Source organism: Canis aureus, chromosome 25, assembly GCF_053574225.1.
Source record: "Canis aureus isolate CA01 chromosome 25, VMU_Caureus_v.1.0, whole genome shotgun sequence".
In the NCBI taxonomy this organism is placed as follows: Eukaryota; Metazoa; Chordata; class Mammalia; order Carnivora; family Canidae; genus Canis; species Canis aureus.
Window position 1 is genome coordinate 20,845,186 of NC_135635.1, and position 17,923 is coordinate 20,863,108.

Consider the following 17,923-nt stretch of genomic DNA (forward strand, 5'->3'; position numbering starts at 1 on the left):
AAGGCAAGGAGAGGTAAAATGTTCACATTCATTCAAAGTACAAAAGTATAGTCAGTGACAATAGGCTTCCTGTCAGAGGGCAGGGAGAGAAACTGATAAGCACCTAAAGCATGTAGTACCTGAAATGAACCCTGCCAGTAACTACTATAAGGGATTTAATCTATTTTCTTATTGCAAAAGGCTATAACTCCAAGCTACCTTACAGTTACACCAAGCCCTACCCCAGTACCACTGACAGCCCAAACAGAGGCTTTGTACAAATTTGAAAGGTGCACCTTCCTTGAGGCAGACCCAGTACCCACTGACCTTTCTAGCAGCATGTCAGGCCTTCTGTGTTGAGTGCTGAATTTCAGCCTCCACCTACCTTCAGCCAGGCCTCCTTACACAGGAGTCTGTGGTAACCCTAGCCTGCCAAAGGGAGGTAGGGTAGGCAGGCTACTCCTTCTCAGAGCAAGGACTTCCAGCATCCACAAAAGTGAGGCTCATGTGGTAGGTTGGGCTTGGTGACAGAAGACAGTAGCAGTAATGGCAACAACCACTGAATTCAAAGCACTCTAGAGATGGATAGCCCACTGCTGGGTCCTGGAGCTGCAGGAACATCTCTGGGAATAGAGAGACCAGCACTCACTGAGCATAAGCAGCTTCTGAGGGTGATGGAAAGAGTCAAGACGCAGCCATGATGAGGGGGCATGCATGCTTGTCTCGCCTAATTAAAAACGGGGTTGCTGTGATTTTTTTAAAATCAAGAATTTATGCTAAGCAGAATGCTTTGAGAGAGATGAAACTTTTTTGTCTCCTTTCTTTTTACCTCCAAAACTCTAAAAATAACTCCTATTTGAAGAAGATGGTTGTAGAAGGATTTAAGAAAGCTATCCTTAGTCACCCTGAACCCTGGGGGATCAGGGCACAGTTCTACTGCAAGTGGGCATCATGCCAGCACCTAAAGCAATGGCTAGAAAAGAGAAGCTATCATCCCAGTACCCAATCCAGGGAATAAGATCTAGGCAGTCTGCCACTGTGCTGTTAGATGCCCGTTTATTTTTGTGCTTCGAAGGAGCCGCCCATGAATGTTCCAGTCACTGTGTGAGTCAGAGTCCTGTTCCCCAAGAGCTGCTGCAACACTGCCTCCCTTCTACCCTCTCCCCCTCCTTCCTGGACTCAGACTGAGGTGGCGCTCACCAGTGCCCCTGGCTGTGCCTAACCTGAGGGTTGGGCTTGGTCTCATACTCTGACAATATGATGGAGCTGCAGCTTACAGAGAGTAGGGAAATGGGAAATAACTGGGTGCTAGTAAAATATTGACAAGAATTGACATTCAAATCACCAAAGAAAATAAGGGATCATTCAAAAATGTTGGGAAAATTGATCAGTAATTAGGGAGAAAGTATTAGATTGTTACCTCTCTACAACTTAATTATAGACAGGCCAAATATTTAAATGTAAACATTTTTAAACATAAAAGTAATAGGAAATAGGAAAAAGTAAGACAAATAATGTTGAGAACAAACAACTGAAAACTTTTTGTGAGGCAAAAAAAAAATCACAGATAAGGTTGAGAGACAAAGAACAAACTAAGGAAAATAATAATAATAATGTGAGGCAAATGGTTACTATCCATAATATTAAAAGAATTTGTACAAATTAAGAAAAATTTAAACTCCTATAGAAAAAAATGGGCAAAAAGACATAAACAGGTAATTAAAATACCAATGGTCAGTAAGTATATGAAAAAAATGTTCAACTTCACTAATATAAAAAGAGGAAAATTAAAACAGTATTGAGATGACTTTTACCTATCAGCTTGGCAAAGATTTTTTTTAATTTCTCAAAATCACACATTGACAAGGTTGGAAGAGACATGAACTTCCTGCTTTTTCTGTGGACATGCAAAATGTACCTGTTTTCCAGAGGGTAATCTGACAAGAAATAATAAAACATAAGATATATATACTCTTTGGTGACAATTCTACTTGTAGACCTTTACTCCAAGGAAATAATTACACAAATATGAAAAGATGTATTCACACTTTGTTTATAGTTTTGAGAAATAGGAAATAATCTAAGTGTCCCTCAGTAAGAGCTGGCTAGGTAATTATGGTACAGCATCCACAGAATACTATACAGCCCTTTAAAAGAATGATATAAATTTATATCAATACAGAAAGATGGCTTTGGTTATTGATTCTTTGAAGCCTCACCATTTACTTGAATCAACCACTTCCTGTCCTCACCAGCAGAGTTTCCACAATTCTAATTCTTCTCTTATTAATCACAGGTTTGGCACCTGGCATATAGTCTTCCAAACGACTATCGTCCAAGTTGACTTAAATGTCCATGTCAACAAATCATCCCATTTCCAGTCTTAGGAATTCTCAAATTCCTCATCTACAATAAAATACAGTCAATTAATACTCTATAGTCATCTAATATCATGGTTGCAACTCTATGTCTAAATTTACTAAAACAGGTATTTCCCACCCTTTGTAGTTTATTTAGATTATCTGCATTTTTTTCCATCCCTTGGCTATCAAACAATGTTCGAGTATCACAACCTGGCAGATAGGCACCACTATAAATTAATATTCACTAATTTATCTGGGCCCTTATCTCAGATTTAGTTCCCACAAAGGCAGAGTTTGAGACAGAGATTGGAATACACATGGTTTATTTGGAGATAATCCTGAATAGAGGAATAAAACAAGGAGAGAGAAGAGGAAGTAAAGGTAGAGAAAAACAGGGTAGAGTGAGAGGAACCCACCCAGGGTATGTTGATGAGCAGATTGCCACTGTGGGTGACTGGAGCTCAGTTCCACTGGGACTTTGGAGAGACTACGTAGAACCCATCTTTGAGTCATCCCTCCCCATTCTGCTCTGTGGTTGGTTGAGGACTATTCTCAGGGGCATTAACAGCCCCTGTCTGCCTCAGAGAGGAAGGACTTTCTTAATCCAGTACCATTTTTAGGAATCTCTCACATCACACCACATGGCCAGTTACCCTTTCCACCTATCTGATGTCTGCTCTGCCTCACGCCATCAGCACTCCCCTGTGGTTCCTAGAAGAGCCTGGAAGACAGTCCTGACCTCAGCTTGTCTGCTGCTCAGCTAGTGGGTGGGGCATGTTTGTCTCAAGGTAAGTGGTCAGTCTCAGGACATGATTTCAAAATTCTGCTGAAATTTTTTAAGGTTTTATTTATATATTCATGAGAAACACAAAAAGAGAGAGGCAGAGATACAGGCAGAGGGAGAGCAGTCTCCATACAGGGAGCCCAATGTGGGACTTGATTCTGGAACTCTGGGATCACACCCTGAGCTGAAGGCAGATGCTCAACCACTGAGCCACCCAGGCGTCCCAAAATTCTGCTGAAATATAATTTCTCTTGACAGATAGGTAATATTTCTCTTTGCTCAGTAAGTATGATAGTCCACAAGAGTACTCTGAAGCTAGGAAGAGAGGCAAAGTATGGAAGAAAACAACTAAAGAAACTGCACAATTACATGTATACTCATAGCTACACACCCCCCCACACACAGAGAGAACCTCTGTGTGTGTGTATGCGTGCGTGTGTGAGTGCGCCACCAAATTACTATTCCTATTTGAAGGAGAGATAAAAGAGTATTTATCCAACAATGATAAAACCTATTATAATAGGTTTTAATCAGAGCAAAAGTAAAATTTGCATTCCCTTAAATAGCATGGTTAAAGCCTCTGAAATGAAAACCCTCACTTGGAATCTTTGTGTCAGCAATGAGCAATTTGTGTTGTCTAGTCTGAAAGTCTCGAGGGGCAATTATTTGATTTCCAAGCTCTAAACTCATTTATCAGTTGTAGTTTATAAACTTGGTGCAGAAATTTGTGAGCTGATGTCATGCTTCCAGCAGAGTGGTTTGGAAACGGTCCATATGGGGGATTCATTTTCAGTAGCAGAAGTGAGAGGCATGGAATTAAGGAAATAACTGGGCTCCTCATCTGGAGAAATGTGGGGGTTTGGAAGTATAGTGTGCCTTATACATTGTGTGGGGGATACATTTGATCTCACATCAGAGTGTGTTTGATATTAAAGATCTATATCGCAGAAAGCATGCACAGAATGGACATGGTAAAAGGACAGGGATCTTGTTTTGTTCCCTGGTATTCCCTCAGCACTCAGAATAATGCCTGGTGCATGGCAGGCTCTCAGAAAATTACAATAGTCAATATTTATTCTATGTGAAAGGGAGAAAGAATAAATCAATAAATCAATAGGTATTAAATTGTCAACGAAACCAGGGCACATTGGGTAACAATGTTATAACTCAGACTTAGCCACAAAGCCTTCGGATCACAGCAAAATGAGAGAGAGGGGAGGGAGAAACCAGGAGTTGGAAAGGTAAGGACAAAAGGGACAAGCAGACCAGCTCTGGAAGCTCTCCATGGTCTAGGCCAGCTTGCTTTGGGTTTGGGCAGGTTGGTCTAGTCTGGAGGGTGCGGCATGGCAGGAGGAGTCCAAGTGACAGTCTAGACTCAAGTCAGGTGGACAGAGGGCAGTCCAGCCCAAGCCAAGCCCAGTCAGTGGCTGAATATTCATGAGAAAGATTTGGTCTTAGATGGGAGGGACCTGGCAAGAACTAAGCAGGGTGACAGGATCTAAATACAAGCAAAGAATTAGAGTGTAGGACAATGGACCTGAAACCAAAGCTCAGGCTTCCAGGACTAATAACATGGTAGATGGCTGGGGAAGGCTGTAATCTGGTGGGCTGCATTGATGCCCAAAGCATCCAGCTTTCTAGGCCATCACTGGCAGGCCTAATGCTAGGAGTTCACTAACCAATGGGCAAAGGCTCATATAGGTAAGCCTGAACCTACAGGTGAAGGGGATCAGACTAACTCCCTCACTATGTACTCCATGACATCATTAATATTCTTTTGGTTATCACTCATCACACTTGCAATAGCTCAAGACTTTTGTAGATTGCCGGTACCAGGGATTGTTCTTCCGTTGATTGTCACTGTATCCCCAGCATCAATACTTCGCACATAGTAGGCACATACTATGAATAAAAGAAAGAACCAGGGCCTCCCTGTGGAAGAGGCTTAGGAAAGCAGAGGGACTCTGGAGCGGGCCAGACTTCATCTCAGAAGTACCCCTCCCCCCACCTGCTCTTACTTCCTTGCGTTAGTCAGGAAGAGTGCTGGAGTCATGGCCCACCTCACAGAGCAAAGCTCACCAGCCAGCTCTGCACCACTGCCACTTTTTCCCTGAGCAGCCCCTGGTTTTCTGTTGCAATTATACATATCACTATTTGAACAGTGTATTTTCATGCCAGTGTTTTCTTCTACATTAAGGAAGAGTAGTTCTCTTACTAGTTGTATGAGGTTCAAGGAAAGGTGAGGAGTAGAGAGAGGAAAGAAAGAAAGGAAAAGAAGAAAAGTAGGACATCCTACTACCACTTGCACCAGCCCCGCTGCCTAGTTACTGTCTTCATCTTGCCCACTGCTGACCCCAGGCTCCCAGGTGCTGCAGCAAACCACCCCCTCCGAGAGCCAGCCTGGAGACAGAGGGAACCCTGCGCACCACACGCCCCCACAGCAGCCACCTTGTTCTACTTCCCACTTCCATCCCGTGGACGTTAAAGTTCAGCTTTGCCATGCTTGCTGACCTCTTAGGGCTTATTTCTTTGTAACATGATCATCCCAATCAGTGGCACAGTGCTGGAAGGTCTTACATTTGAGAGTACCTTTGAGGCCAAAGCTAATAGCTGAAAGAAGGACAGATGGTGAGAGAGAAAGACAGACTCACTGTGTCCATGTGTTTATTTTTAAACAAGTAAGAAGAATATTGTAAATATAATTCCAACAGGACAAAATGCTATCCGATAGGAAAGTGTAAATGCTTCTAAGGAATACCAGAGAATGTAAACTGTCTGCAGAAAGGCCAATAGATGATATTACGGCCTCTAAAAGGACTTGGTGTCTGAAGAAAAATAAACTGGCCCATGAGGCAAACAGATGATGGGAACATATTTGGAATGTGTGATTATGTGTCCCATATTTGTACAGCAAATAAAAGCAAAGGGTTTCCAGCATAATTCTAAGGGGGGGGGGGGGGACAAAAAAATAAACCAAATGATTTGAAACTAGAAGAAGTAATTTCCAGAAAGACAGGCATTAGAGAACATGAAAAAGTTCAAGAATATCAGCATTTCATTCAGGGGTGCCTGGCTGACTCAGTTGCTAGAGCATGTAACTCCTGACCCTGGGGTTGTGAGTTTGAGCCCCACACTGGGTGCAGAGATTACTCCAAAATAAAAAAAAAATCAGTATCTCATTCAGACATAAAAAGGAAGGGATTTTCAAAACCACAATGAGATACCGCCTCACAGCTGTCAAAATGGCTAAAATTAATAACTCAGGAAACAGTAGATGTTGGTGAGGATGTGGAGAAAGGGAACTCTCTTGCACTATTTGTAGGAATGTAAACTGGTGCAGCCCCTCTGGAAAACAGTATGGAGGTTCCTCACAAAGTTCACAATAGAGCTATCCTACAGCCCAGCAATTACACTACTAAGTATTTATCCAAAGGATACATAGTGATTCCAAGAGGCACATGCACCCCAATGTGTATAGTATCACTATCAACAACACCCAAATTATGGAAGGAGCCCAAATGTCTATCAACTGATGAATGGATAAAGAAGACATGGGATATACATACACAATGGAATATTACTCGGTGATCAAAAAGAATGAAATCAGGCAACCCCTGTGGCACAGTGGTTTAGCGCCGCCTGCAGCCTGGGGTGTGATCCTGGAGGCTTGGGATCGAATCCTGCGTCGGGCTCCCTGCATAGAGCCTGCTTCTCCCTCTGCCTGTGTCTCTGTCTCTCTCTCTCTCTCTGAATAAATAAATAAAAATCTTTAAAAAAAATGAATGAAATCTTGCGATTTGCAACAATGTGGATAGAGCTGGAGGGTACTATGCTAAGCAAAATAAGTCAGTCAGAGGAAGACAAATATCATTTGATTTCACTCAGATGTGGAATTTAAGAAACAATACAGATGAACATCGGCAAAGGGAAAGAAGAATAAAATAAGAAAACAGAGAGGAAGGCAAATCATAAGAGACTCAAATATAGAGAACAAATTGAGGGTTGCTGCAGGGGAGGTTGGTGGGGAATGGGCTAAATGGGTAACGGGCATGAAGGAGGGCACTTGCTGAAATGAGCACTAGGTATTAAATATAAGTGATGAATCACTAAATTCTACCTCTGAAATTAACACTACACTCTATGTTAACTAACTTAAATTTTTAAAAGATTAAAAAAATGAATTAGATTAAAATTTTTAAAAAGAAAGTAAGGGATTTTGACTTTTCCTTATAATGCTTTTTTCTGGTTAAGTTAGTATTCACTGGAATCCAAATGGGAAGCAAAGCAGAGCTTCTGGCAAGTTTTACTCAGAGATATTGGTAGTCTTAGAGTCAAGCCCAGGGATCTGTTACCATGCTACTTTTCCAGGAAGGAGAATGCTAGTTAGAGGCTTGGGCATGGGACAGGATAGGCAAGGTATCAGTGGGATAAAATACATTTTAAGAACCTCATAAATACAATATTGCCCTTATGGCATACTTTATTGATTTGCTTTATTGCTTTATTGCTATGCTTTCTTTTTGAACGACAAAGGTAACCCAATATAATAACCCAAATATCTAACTACTGTTCAGAGGGGGCAGGAACTCACACCTCATTCTATTATACAGTATTTTTTTAAGATTTTATGTATTTATTCATGAGAGACACAGAGAGAGGCAAAGACATAGGCAGAGGGAGAAGCAGTCTCACCGGGTGAGCCCAATGAGGGACTCAATCCCAGGATCCCAGGATCACGACCTGAGCCAAAGGCAGGTGTTCAACCACTGAACCACCCAGGTGTTAGTACCATACAGTATCAACACAAAATACAGTTTACTGGGGGAACCATACACGTGTAGAAGCAGCCAGGAGCAGAGTTCATACAATGCCCTGAATAATTTTCTCCCAGGAAAGCACTTAGGCTGAGACCAGCCAGATCTATTCACAAGAAGAACTGCTATACAATGCTCTGCATACTTATAGAGAAAGGTAACTGTGAAATGATAGAAGCTTCCAAATCAAGTTGTTAGGAAGGAGAGCCATCCCTCATCTCTAAAGGAAAGATAATAATAGCACCTATCTCATAAAGCTATTGGGAAGATTAAGATAATCAATACATATAAAGGATATAGAATGCTAACACAAAGGAAACATTTTTTTAATTTTATTAAAAATTAGGTATCAAAAGAAAAAAAGGATGAAAAACTGCATATGCAAAATAACCTTATCTATGTAAAAATGTATGCAAAGATGGTTATCAAAAATATTGTGTTTTCCTCAAAAAAAAAAAACAACCAAAATTTTAAAAAAGCACGCATCAAGTGCCAGCTATAAATCAAATGCTGTTTTAGGTGCTAAAAACACAATGGTGAACTTGGAGCATCCTATTCTAGTGGGTTTGGCAGATAATAAATCAATAAACAACACAGTATAAAAAACAAAGGCATGAAATAACATGTACTCTAAAGAAAGTAATGAAAGTGCTTTTTCACATACGGTGGCACAATATTTGACAGAGATCTGAATGGAGTGAGGATACGACTAATGAAGTTATCCGGAGGAAAGGGTATTCTAGGCAAAAGAAACAGCACATACAAAGTTTCTGAGGTGGGAACATGCTTGGAGTGATTCCCAAGACAGCAAGATGACCAGTGTGGCTCAAGAGGTGTAAAGGAGAAATGGTGGTAAACTAGATCAGGAAAGTAGGCAGATTACACAGAACTGTGCAGGGCATGACAAAGACTTTGGATTTTGTTTAAGAATAGTGTAAGCCTATTGAAGAAGGTTGAACCATGAAGTGGCATTATCTGACTTATGTCGTAGGATGATGAGTGTAAGAAAGAGGGCAGGGATATTTGTTCGATGGTGATGCTCCAGATGTGAGAGGACAGCACTTAGGACTGCTGGTGTCAATAGAGGTAGCAAGAAGAAGTCAGATTTGAAGGGAGAAGTTAAAAATTTTAAGTCTTGTGGTCAGAGTGGATACAGGGTGTGAGAGACAGAAGAATCACTAAAGCATTGGTTCTGAGCAGCTTGGAGGAAAGGTTGTCACCATTCATTGAGATGAGCATCATTCAGGAAGGAGTCAGTGAGATGAAGGGTATTCACATATTTGGTCTTGAACATGTTAATTTAAAAATAAAAACTAGACACCCAAATCTAGTAGGCAGCAGGAATGAGATTTTATAGAACTTCAATCAAAATTGCAGCAAATGTTCCAAAACAGGTTTGAGAGCCTATACAGTTTGGAGTAGCAGAACAGAAGAATGGGAGCCACTCTGCAGGAGGGAAGCACTGAAGTAAAAGTGGTGGCACCATGGTTCAGAATGTGTGGAATGTTCTGGAATGTGGTAGAGACTGGCACTAGCAAGTAACAGTGGCAGCATTTGGGCAGGTAGAGGAAGGGAATTTCTCTACAGGTTCCAAATAGCTCTAACATCTCACTTGTTTTCTCCTTGTCTGTAGATTCTGAGGTCAAGAATGTTAGGCAAAGATAAATCACCTAGTATTACTAAGCCTCTTGTTTTTATCTGTAAAGTAAGGAGGATAGACTGATAATACTCTTAAGAACTAATAATTTTTGAACATTTTTCTGTATGTTAGGCACCACACTAATCACTTTACAAACATTGTCTCATTTACCCTTCACAATAACTCTAGCACACAGTTGTCATATTACAGATGATGTAACTGAGATTGAGAGAGGTAAGGAAATTTCCTGAGGTCACATAGTGTATAAGTGGTTCAGGGACAGAGACCAGGATTAAAATCCAGACAATGTGATTCTAGATCCTGCTAAACTATTCTACTTCCAGCTCTCATGCCCTATTGTATAGGTTAAAATGCCACCTCATGTATGTGTTAACATATTACAAAGCACTCTTGAGAAGCACTGGTGTGAATTCAGGGCACCTGATAATAGTAGCAGCTGGCCAGCATCAAATGGTAGAGTAGGCTGGATGATGCCCCCCCTGCTCTAGTGTCCATGACCTAATTCTCTGAACCTGTGACTGTTACATTATATGGCCAGAGAGATTTTTCCAGATGTGATTAAGTTGGGTGTCTTGAGATGGGAAGATTGTCTTGGATTATCCAAGTGGGCCCAAGGCAATCACGAGGGTTCTTCTAAGAGAAAAAGTAATGTGAAGATGAAAGTAGAGCAAGCTTAAGATCTGACAATGCTATGATGCTGGCTTTGAAAATGAAAAAAGGGCCCATGAGCCAAGAAATCCAAGAAATACAGTGCTAGAAGCTAGAAAAAGCAAGGAAACAGATTCTCCCCTACAGCCTTCAGGAGGAAGCAGCCCCTGCAGACACCTTGGCTAAGCCCAATAAGGGCAATTTTGGAACTTCTCACCTCCAGAACTAAAAGAAGAAATCTGTCTCTTATTTTTTTAAATATTTATTTATTTATTTTAGAAACAGAGAGAGAGAGTCACAGGCAGACTCCACATTGATTGAGGAGCCCAAGGAGGGGCTTGATCTCACAACCCCAAGATCATGACCTGAGCTGAAACTAAGAGTTGGACACTTGACCAACTGCACCACCCAGGCACCCCATCTCATTTGTGGTAATTTGTTATAGCAGCAATAGGAAATAAATACAAGCAGGGTAGTGTGGCAAGCATGACTACTACTGAACAAGGATCTGAGGGACATCTAGAATTGGTGAGGTGGTGAAAACCCTGGACATCCTCAGGGGTAGGATCATCTGTGAGAAAAAGCTAAGAAGCAGCCACAAGCTGAGGATGGCAATAATTTCTAACATAGTTCATAGAAGGCCATGCTTCCCAAAGGTCAGGACCTTACCCCTCACTATTAAAAGTCACGTGGAATCAAAGCAACTTCTCACCAGGCTTTCTTCGAGGGTGAGTACTGCCACATTTCCACCAGGGGAAACTGGATCCCAGGCATTTTGAGGATGAAGGAATGGCACCCAGCACAGTGCATTGTACATAATGATGCTCCAGCAAAGTTTGTCTCTCATTTCCTCCTAGATGGGGTGACTTGGAAACAAGAAACATCTACAGGTCCACTCACATATAAATGTACCTCAGAATTCTAGATTTCTAAATAAAATAAAGCCATGCGAAAAAATTTCTACCCAAACGTAAAGAATTAAGGAAAGTAATCAGACATAGGTAGATGTTCTGATTCTAAGGAAAGTTATGCCATTTTTATAGATATCCAGACTCATGAGCAGTCTGCCCACAAAAGGAAAAAATGTCAGCATTAGCAATAACGTCACCACTGCACCTGATTTAACACCAGCTCTGGGACAAATGCAAACATCTGCCATAATAACTCAGTTTTAATAAACTATTTAGCTAGGTGAAATACCAGTACTCTACCTTTTTTTAAAGATTTATTTATTTCTGGGGATCCCTGGGTTGCTCAGCAGTTTGGCACCTGCCTTTGGCCCAGGGTGTGATCCTGGAGTCCGGAATCGAGTCCCGCGTCGGGCTTCCCTCTGCCTGTGTCTCTGCCTCTCTCTCTCTCTCTCTCTCTCTCTCTATGTCTATCATGAATAAATAAATATAAATAAATAAAATAAAATAAATATTTAAAAGATTTATTTATTTCTTTTAGAGAGACAGAGAACACAAGCAGGAGGGGCAGGGAGACGGAGAAAGAATCTCAAGCAGGCTCCTCACTGAGCAGAGCTGGATGCTGGGCTGGATCTCATGACTCTGAGATCACTATCTGAGCTGAAACCAAGAGTTGGTCACTCAACTGACTACACCACCAAGGCACCCCAGTACCCTACCATTTTTATTTTTATTTTTTTATTTTTTTTTATTGGAGTACAATTTGCCAACATATAGCATATCACCCAGTGCTCAACCCTACCATTTTTAAATGGGATAATCTAAATTTCCTAAAGTCATCCCTTGTAAAGGCCACTTGCCCAAAGCAAACAAATAAACAAACAAAAAAACCCAGCAAAAACCAACAAAACAAAACAAAAACTGGGATTATTGCTTGATCTCCTCCCAAGGAAAGCATTATTCACAGAACAACATTATATTACTTCAGATTTCTGAGGGTTTTTAGAGAGCTTCAAATACCCTGGGTTTGAGTGACATCGAGTCAGAATGTACTGGGTTTTGGCACAGAGTCAACAGAATTTACAAATCAAACGCCAGATACAATGTATCTTTATTATTAACTTTTTTATTATTAAAAACAATGCATTGTCATCTTAGAAAATTTAGTAATGTGATAAAATGAACAAGATGAAAATATAAATTACCCACAGTAGAATTAACTGGATATAGAACTATTTGCATCTTACTGCCTTTTTAGATGTATTTTATTTACAGACCATTTATACACACACACACACACGTGTTTTTTCAATTCAGATAATTCTGAAAAACTACAGCCTGAATTATTATTATATCACATTCTCCCAAGCTATTAAATATTCTTGAAAAATCTGAGTTTACTAGTTGTATCATATGGATTTACCATATGTATTAATGGTTTTATTATTGGATACTTAGGTTGTTTTTCTGATATCCAATAAAGAGTCTTATACTTAAATGTGAAAACCTATAATTATTTCACTAAATTCATAGAATTAGACTCACTGTGTTATAAGATAGTAATTTTAAAGGTTCTGATTCAAGCGTGCTTGGTTTGCTCAGTCAGTAGAGCATGTGACTTGATCTCAGGGGCGTGAGTTCAATCCCCATGTTGGGGGTAGAGTTTCCCTGAAAAATAAATAAATAAAGGTTCTAATACAGAAAGGTTATAACAGTTTACATTCCCACCAAACTTATACCCATTCTGAATATTATTTTAAAAACGAAGACTCAGGAACAAGCAGAAAGACTCCAATAGTTACAAACACATATCAGACCAAAAGTAGTTGAACTTTCTTGAAGAGACAACTGGAATTTCTGCCATGGACTTTCTGGTAGAGTTTCACATTAATAAACAGTTCTTAAAAAGCAGTTTTTCTCCTCTTATTCCTTTTCTGATGTGTGTGTGTATGTATGTTTCCAATGAGCATCTATAACTTTTACAATCAGGAAAACAAATTATCAGTTAGAAACATGAGGATATGCCTTTAACTCAATAGTTCTGCAGAAATGGGCAGCCCTGGTGGCCCAGTGGTTTAGCGCCACCTTCAGCCTGGGCTGTAGTCCTGGAGACCCGGGATTGAGTCCCATGTCGGCTCCCCGCATGGAGCCTGCTTCTCCCTCTGCCTGTGTCTCTGCCTCTCTCTCTCTCTCTCTCTCTCTCTCTCTATCTCTGTCATGAATAAACAAATAAAATCCTTTTAAAAAATAGTTCTGCAGATAGTCTTGCTAAACTAGTATTCCTATCTATATCCATCACTCAAAATAAAATATAATAGAACACAATCAGAATATTTGCTTTTTCTAACGTGTCCAATAGGTCAATGAAGGACTCTATTCTGTGTGTTTGTTTTCATTTATTTAGTTTGCACAAAATGTTTTTTTAAAGATTTTTATTTACTTATTCATGAGAGACAGAGAGAGAGAGAGAGGCAGAGATATAGGCAGAGGGAGAAGCAGGCTCCATGCAGGAAGCCTGGTGTGGGACTCGATCCCAGGACTCCAGGATCATGCCCTGGGCTGAAGGCAGAGGCTCAACCACTGAGCCATCCAGGCGTCCCATAGTTTGCATAAAATATTTTTAATAGGAAAAACAAAACAATGCACCAGAATAGTCTAAGAGGCAGTCTTAGGTAAGGCTGCTTGAGCTTCCTTGCTCAAAATGGAACAGAAAACAATCTTTTTTCTCTCAAAAATGTGTCGAAAACCCCAAAACCTTCCTTTGACCCTATACCTTCCCAATCTCTTCCACCATCTGTCTCCTACTCTACCCACCCAGACTTTTGAAAGTAGTCTACACCTGCTGGAAACCCTCACTTCTGCACTTCCCATTCAGTTCATAGTTGCAGCCTTGCTCCATCCCAGCCATTCCAGTAAAACAGTTTGTCAGAGCAATCAGTGACCTATTGAGACATCTAGTGATGACTTCTTGTCCTTATTTTAGTGAATTGTTCTGCTGAGGATAATGCTGTGGATTATTTCTTGCTTCCTGAAATCCTCAACCCTTGGCTTTGGTGACACCATACTTTCCTGAGGTTTCTTTTTCTTTTTTTTTAATTTTTTTTTTTTATTTATGATAGTCACACACACAGAGAGAGAGAGAGGCAGAGACATAGGCAGAGGGAGAAGCAGGCTCCATGCACCGGGAGCCCGACGTGGGATTCGATCCCGGGTCTCCAGGATCACGCCCTGGGCCAAAGGCAGGCGCTAAACCACTGTGCCACCCAGGGATCCCTTTCCTGAGGTTTCTTAAACCTTTCCAACTCTTTCTTCTTGGCCACATTCCTAAGCAGCTCTTCCACTGCCTGCTCCATAAGTCTTGATGTTCTCCCATTTTCTCACTAGCCCTCTTCTCTTTTGGCTTTATGTGTCCTCCCTCTAGGTCTTATACACCTTCCCAGTTGTAGCAGCTATGTGAACGCTGCGTCTCCCAAACCTACACCTCCATCTAAGGCCTCAGACTCACAAATCTGTTCAAATATCCATCACAATCTATCACCGCAGACACTCCAAGTTAACGTGTCCCAGACTTCCCCCTCAACATGTTTCTCCTCCTCCATTGTCTGTTGGGGACACTACTTAAGGTTCTAAACTGAACACTGGAAATATTTCTTGATTCCCTCGCATGTCTTGATTCCCCCGCACGTGAGTTATAAGTTGCAAAACATCAAGCCACCCACAGTTGAATTCAAACACAATCGTGGTCCAAGAAACATTAGTCTGACAAGACAAAATAAAAAACAACTCAACTCCTTTTAGGGTTCTTTCAAAGAACACCAATTCAGGGGAATCCATATCTAGCCAAACTTCTTATTTGCCTAGTCTATCTTCACGGACTCACATAACAGATGGTGCCTGATGCCTGACAGCTGCTGTCCGCTCTAACCACTCATTGTGCTCTCTCTAAAGTCCCTCACATTTCCCTGATACCACTTCTCCTTGGAAACTCATCCTCCCCTTCTCTCTCTCCTTCTCATTTTTTGTTGTTGTGTATATTAACCTCAGTGTTCTGGCTGTCATGGCCTATTTCTGCTTTGTCCCCTATGCATGGAAGTCCTAGGTCTGATGCAGGAAGAAGGCTAGAGGGGGAAGATAATTTAATTTATAATCTAGTATCCTTTCCTTTTGTGCATTGCACATAACACTCTGCATATCATAACCCTATATATCCTAAATATCTCTTTAATCTGTCCTTTCCTCTCCAAGCAATGATCCTTTGTCCAGGTTCAGTTTCTCACTATCTCTCATCTGGGCCCCCCCACCAGGCCCCAGCTTTCCTTCCCGATTCCAGTATTGTTCTCTTCAAATCCATTATCTAGGGGGGCCTGGGTGGCTCAGTCAGTTGGGTGTCCAACTCTTGGTTTCAGCTTGGGTCATAATCTCAGGGTCATGAGATCGGCCCTGTACTCAGCACGGAGTCCACCTGGGGTTCTCTCTCCTTCTACCCCTTCCCACTCTCCCCAGCCCTACTCTCACTCTCTCAAATAAATAAATCTTGATTTGTATTTCCCTAATGGCAAGTGATGTGAAGCATTTTCTCATGTGCTTGTTGGCCATGTCTATGTCTTCTTTGGTGAAATTTCTATTCATCTCTTTTGCCCATTTCATGATTGGATTGTTTGTTTCTTTGCAGTTGAGTTTAATAAGTTCTTTATAGATCTTGGATACTAGCCCTCTATCTGATACGTCATTTGCAAATATCTTCTCCCATTCTGTAGGTTGTCTTTTAGTTTTGTTGACTGTTTCTTTTGCTGTGCAGAAGTTTTTTTATCTTGATTAAGTCCCAATAGTTCATTTTTGCTTTTGTTTCCCTTGCCTTCATAGATGTATCTTACAAGAAGTTGCTGGGTCCAAGTTCAAAAAGGGTGTTGCCTGTGTTCTCCTCTAGGATTTTGATGGATTATTGTCTCACATTTAGATATTTCATCCATTTTGAGTTTATCTTTGTGTATGATGTAAGACAGTGGTCTAGTTTCATACTTCTGCATGTGGATGTCCAATTTTCCCAGCACCATTTATTGAAAAGACTGTACTTTTTCCAGTGGATAATCTTTCCTGCTTTGTCAAATATTAGTTGACCATAGAGTTGAGGGCCCATTTCTGGGTTCTCTATTATGTTCCATTGATCTATGTGTCTGTTTTTGTGCCAGTACCACACTGTCTTGAAAATCACAGCTTTGTAGTACAACTTGAAATCCGGCATTGTGATGCCCCTGGCTCTGGTTTTCTTTTTCAATATTCTCCTGGCTATTTGGGGTCTTTTCTGATTCCATACAAATCTCAAGATTATTTGTTCCAACTTTCTGAAGAAAGTCCATAGTATTTTGATAGGGATTGCACTGAATGACTCCTAACTCTGGGAAATGAACAACGGGTAGTGGAAGGGGAGGTGGGCAGGGGGATGGGGTGACTAGGTGATGGGCACTGAGGAGGGCACTTGACGGGATTAGCACAGGGTGTTATACTATATGTTGACAAATTGAACTCCAATTTTAAAAATATACAAAAATAAATAAATAAATAAATAAATCTTTAAAACAAACAAACAAAACAAATCCATTCTCCACTAACTACCCAGTGCTCTAATTCAACAATCTAACTTTGTGCCCCTCCACTCTAATACACACACACACACACACACACACACACACACACACACCATCTGGCTACCACTGACATTCAATACCATCTTGCCAGCCATGGGAATGAACTAACTTTAAAGTGGGTCTTCTATCCTCCAATAGCAGCTGAGCCACCCAGATGACAGAGATGAGCTGTGCCCACCAAGTTCTGACCAAATGACAAAGTCATAAACAAATAAATAAGAGCAATTGCTATAAGCCACAAAGTTTTAGGATGGTTTGTTATTTGGCATTATATAACAAACAGCGTGGTTATATTAACTAAGACCAGAGTCTTTGTGACTTTTCCTCTTTTGTCAATCATATTGCTTTCTTTCACTTAACTTCTTATACTTTGCTTTCCTGTTGTTCAATTTTTGATAATATGCCTGGGCTATTAAAATGATTCTCAACATTATCAAGTGCTATAGAAAAATACACATATTTGACATATGTTGTTTCCTGCTCTTCAGCAATACTATAATCGTTTTTCATTAGAAGATATACTTTTTCAATGACTTGTCCAAAAACATATCAGCATGCCTTATGGTGCAATAAGCAGGAATTTATTAGAGAGAAATATAAAGGCATGTGAGAGATTATGTACCTCTGACCAATGCATCTTATTCAGGACAGGTGGAGATTGGTTGTTATTTTCTGGGCAAATGGACTTTATGAGAAGCATCCGCTTAATGCACCCAGCCATATCAACTAGGGGTGCCAACCATCCTACTTCTCTCTTTTTGAAGCATTCCAGCATACAGAACTCTAACATGCTGTAAGACAGAGTAGGATAAAAACTTCCCTTTATTCAGAATTGCTTTTAAAATTCTGACCTGCAAGGGCACCTCGGTGGCTCAGTTGGTTAAGCAGTTGCCTTTGGCTCAGGTCATAATCCCAGCATCCTGGGATAGAGCCCCACATCTAGGCCCACATCCAGCCCTGCATCCAGCTCTCCGTTCAGCAAGAAGTCTGTTTCTCTGTCTCCTTCTGCCCCTCCCTCCCCAACTCTTGCTTGCACTCACACTCACGCTCTCTTTCTCTCTTTCATTCTCAGTCTCTCTCAAATAAATAAATAAAATCTTTTTTAAAAATTCTGACCTGCAA

General features: G+C 40.8%; 1 long non-coding RNA gene across 10 annotated transcripts in view; it reads right to left on the bottom strand.

Annotated features, from left to right (window-relative positions):
* The window catches only part of LOC144297060 (uncharacterized), a 66,849-nt gene that overhangs the window by 34,114 nt on the left and 14,812 nt on the right, over positions 1 to 17,923 (bottom strand). For 9 of the 10 annotated variants that reach the window (XR_013364119.1, XR_013364118.1, XR_013364113.1 and 6 more), the window contains 3 exons: positions 12,702 to 12,824; positions 10,961 to 11,114; positions 2,199 to 2,385 (listed from right to left, as the gene is read on the bottom strand). This is a non-coding gene — a long non-coding RNA (uncharacterized LOC144297060). Of the gene's footprint in view, positions 1 to 2,198; positions 2,386 to 10,960; positions 11,133 to 12,701; positions 12,825 to 17,923 lie in introns of all 10 variants that reach the window. The other variant, XR_013364116.1, reaches the window with a different exon arrangement.